Source organism: Nannobrachium achirus (assembly GCF_963921795.1).
Source record: "Nannobrachium achirus genome assembly, contig: SCAFFOLD_375, whole genome shotgun sequence".
Lineage (NCBI taxonomy): Eukaryota > Metazoa > Chordata > Actinopteri > Myctophiformes > Myctophidae > Nannobrachium > Nannobrachium achirus.
Window position 1 is genome coordinate 1 of NW_027664641.1, and position 4,793 is coordinate 4,793.

Genomic DNA, 4,793 nt, shown 5'->3' on the forward strand with positions numbered 1-4,793 from the left:
AAATGATGACCTCTGACCTCAGGGTCAAAACAATATTTAAATATTTCCTCGTTTACTGTTGTACATTTTAGATGGAGGTGTGATCCTGCAGAGTCCTGTACTTCCTGTGATGCAGGGAAGTGATGTCACACTGCACTGCTTGTACTGGGATAAGGTAACAAAGAAACCATCCTCCAACCTCCCAGCTGATTTCTATAAAGATGGATTCCTCCTCAGGGCTGAGTCTACAGGACAGATGACCATCCACAATGCTAACAAGTCTGATGAAGGATTCTACAAGTGCCTCATCTCTGGCCTTGGAGAGTCACCACAGAACTGGATGGAAGTGACAGGTGAGATCAATCATTGCCAGAATCACTATAATTTAACATGATTCAACTTTTCACATTTTGGCACCCCCTATGGTCAGATGATGAAGCACCTTTGGCAGAGCACTCTGTATATGCCCATAAACATGCTATTAAAATGTGGGGTTGATTTGATATTGTGGGTGTTTTTTATTTTATTTTTTATTTTCACAGTTAAACAGGGAGGAATGTCACGTAATGCAGGGCAACCACACTCATATTGACTATACAGATAAACATCTCTCCAGCTCTTTAGTAAACAGAAAATACATTTTCAGGAGGATTGCCAAAGTGATCTCAAAGGCCCTCTGGGGGTCCCCGGACCCCACCTAGTAGACTATCGTGTGTAGATATACCAAGTGTATCCTGTACATTTAACATGAAGTGTAACCATGCAGATATGAGCAGGCTGATCCTTAAAGGTGGCACCAACCCATGCCAGGGTTACATTGAAATCTATCATGACTATGAATGGGGCCTCGTTGGTCATGACAACTGGAGCCAGAACAATGAAGATGTGGTGTGTAGGAGTGTTGGCTGTGGACAGGCTGGGAATGGATCTTCATTCATAATGAAACACAATATAACCAACATACCTGACAAGGTGAGGATCAATAATGGGAACTGTGCCTACACACATGTAATGAAACACAATATAACTAATATTCCTTATAAGGTCTGGATCAATGGTGTGAACTGCAACGGGACAGAGGATCAGCTGTGGAACTGCCAGAACTTCAGTGGCTGGGGGGTCAATGTCTCCAACCAGAACTTCAGTGACTGGGGGGTCAATGAATCCACTCAGGACTCAGTTAAATGGATCACATGTTCAGGTAAGAACACACCTCGGTATCAACATCATCAATTTGTTGTCTCCGCCAGGCTGAAATAAGAACATTCATAGGGGGGCCCACAGTGAATCCTTGTACCCAGGGCCCAGAATTTGGTGTGACACCCCTGCGTGCGTGTGTGTGTGTCTGGCGTCTGTCTGTGAACTGCTAATCTCCTTTAGGCCGTTTGCAGTGCAGATACCAGAGCAGAACCTCTGCCCCGAACTATTAAATATTTCCATTCCAGTTCATTAACATTCTTGAGCTTGAACAACATTGATAACTTATTTTCTTGGAATGAAGCTGGAATGTTAAGTGATGTCATTCAGCAAGTGACGTCACAATAACATAATTAAAAAAGGTAAGGGAAAAGGTGAGTATCCAAGCTATTTTATTAAAAATACTATAAATATAAATAAAACTAAAGACATTGCAGATGAATTTAACAATTTCTTTGTCAGTGTAGGACCAAGCCTTGCAAACGATATTGAAGAGCCGGGAGATATGAATGGTTTGAAGGAAAAAACACCAAAACAAAATCCATATTCAATTTTTATTAGAAGTGTAGATGAAAATGAAATTATAAATATAGTCAAGAATCTAAACAGCAAAAAATCTACTGATAGTACAAATATTGATATGATACTAATTAAGAATATAATACAAACCATAGTTGTACCTTTCACACATATTTGTAATCAATCATTTAGTACTGGCATATTTCCCAATAAAATGAAGACCGCTAAAGTTATACCCATCTATAAAACTGGAGACAAGCATCAATTTACAAATTATAGACCCATCTCCCTGCTCTCTCAATTCTCAAAAATATTAGAAAAACTTTTTGTTGCAAGGCTTGATAATTTCATTGATAAGCACCAACTAATAAGTGATCATCAGTATGGCTTTAGGTCAAACAGGTCCACCTTGATGGCAGTGACAGAACTGGTAGAGGCAATCTCAACTGGTATTGATGACAAGGAGTATACTGTGGGGGTCTTTATTGATCTTAAAAAAGCATTTGATACTATTGATCATAAAATACTTATTAAAAAGATGGAGAGATACGGCATTAGAGGAGTTGCCAACAAGTGGCTAGAAAGTTACTTGCAAGACAGAAGTCAGTATGTGCATATGAATGGTGTTGACTCAGACCCACTATATATCACGCATGGGGTCCCTCAGGGTTCCGTGCTGGGTCCAAAGTTGTTTATTATGTATATAAATGATATAGGTAATATACTGACTCAACTGAAATATGTATTATTTGCAGACGATACTAGCTTGTATAGATCGGGAGGAGATCTTGAGCAGCTTCTGTATGAGGTGGAAAATGAACTTCAATTACTTAAAAAGTGGTTTGATGTCAATAAATTATCATTAAATCTCAGTAAAACAAAATACATGCTCTTTTGTAATAGAAAAATAGATATACCTGTGAAACTAACAATACAAAATGTGGAAATAGAACAAGTAAGTGAACATAAATTTTTAGGAATCACCATAGACAATAAACTCTGTTGGAAACCGCATATAGCTAATATAAAGTCAAAATTATCTAAAACAATAGCGATATTATATAAATTAAAACCCATTGTAAATAATATCTCACTATACTTACTTTACTGTTCCCTCATGCTTCTGTAGCAGAATGGGCGTTCGTTCCCACAGTCCACTCTCCGCCCACTCGGCAGTGAGTGATTGCCACCAGTATATAGAATGCACCACTCCTCTCAGAGTCAGTCGTCTCTGCTCACCTGGTGCCACGCTCCTCATTGTGTGTTGCAAACACTGCAAACACTGCTTCTAAACGCTGGCCGTTGGGCTATATATATATATATCGCGGTGCTCCTGTCTTGTGCAATCCAGGTATGTCTCTCTGTCTTGCTGCTTAAACAATCGCCAGTATATGCTGCATAGTGAACTTGAACTTGACCATGACCGTTTGTTGTCTCTTAGCTTTGATGCTACCACGCTCGTCAATGAGCTCCTGCGCTTCTGTGCGGTGATTAAGAACACGCACATTAGGTAGGTTTATAGTCCTCCCTCTCCGCAGTATAGTTTCGTTTGGTGTCTGCACCAGACTAAACATGGGCTTTGTTTTATTATTCCAGTTTAGTAACAGCTATACCCGGGGGCCGCTGCGCGGACGGGACATCCGTGTCGGCCGCTGGTGTTTAAGTGGTGAGTTGTGCATCTCTCTGTTCCTGTTTCTGTGAACTTTATAGTATAATTAGTAAACTAACCAGGCCGCTTGTTGCCTGTTTCAGGGCCAGGGCAGCTGCTGCTTTGCGGACCTTGTACGGTTACCAGCCGTTAAGAAAAGCCCACGTCTGAATGATACTGTGATACCACATACCACTCTTCCTCCATTCATAAAAGTGTCGGCGGCGGCACGAAGACACGCCGGTTGTACAGCTGCTTATAGCCGTCCTACCCGGCGGTCCATCGCCCGGCTTTATGGCCAGCTTTATTGTTTGTTCTTTTGCTTTATGAGTTATTGTGTTGGATTTATTTAGTTTACTTTGTTTATTTTGGTTCATTCATTTTGATTTAATTACAACTATCCGGCACCAGGCCAATATATATATAGACGGCATTATTTAGTTTCAATAGGAAACAAGTCCTTATTGAAACTACTGTGAATCCATCATTTTAACACCTGTCTCTTCTATTACACAGGTCACGGTGCTGGGGCCTTACATTGGGACAGGGACGGCCGCCCAGGGTTGTGGTAATCCCCCCGTTTGCTGTGTTTGATTTACATGATTTTGTTTATATTTACTTTGCTGTGCTTTGTTGGAGAGCCACTTCCCTGGGGCGGTTGCCCTGTACCCATTCCCCTTGCCCTTTGCACCTGGCCCATAGATAGACACACACAAGTGTTTTATTGTTGATTGCCTTAGTAGCCTATACACTGTTCCTCCTTTTAAATCTATTACCAGTATTATCATTACAGTGACTAAAGGAAATGGTGATGATATGATATACTGACTATAAAAGAAATGATGATGATATGATATACTGACTATAAAAGAAATGATGATGATATGATATACTGAATACTTTAACCTGCCTAACTTATAATAAAAAGCCTGTTTTATACTTTGGTTAATTACGTTTCTGCCTTGATTCTTAATGTAAAACGAACTTGTGTGTCCTGCAACTTGAAGTATTTGAATTAGATAATAGAACTATTTCCGGTGGCGTAATTCCACTGGTGGCGTTGTCTGGCAGCTACACTAAAATATACCACTATGCCACATTTGACGTACGTCGGCAGGATTTACTGACAAGGCAGAAACGTTTTTTTTTTTTCTTTCGTTTTCCTATGTTGTATCATTTGTTCTGTTAGTCCAGTGACTTAGTTAGATTTTTTTTCTTTTGGTCTGATAGTCCAGTGACTATTTAAAAAAAAAAAAAAAAAGTGGAGGGAAGAGTTGTGGTTTGTATATTAACTGGTATTTTGTTCTCTTTAAGCAAGGCAGCAGTTGTCCGTGGACGTGAGGACCCGTGGGTCTCTATACCAATTCCCTGGTTTCTGCAGTGGGACCTGGTTTGTGTACATCTCAATCCGGTCGTAAGTCTAAATTTCATTGCCGCTATGGATGCCGAG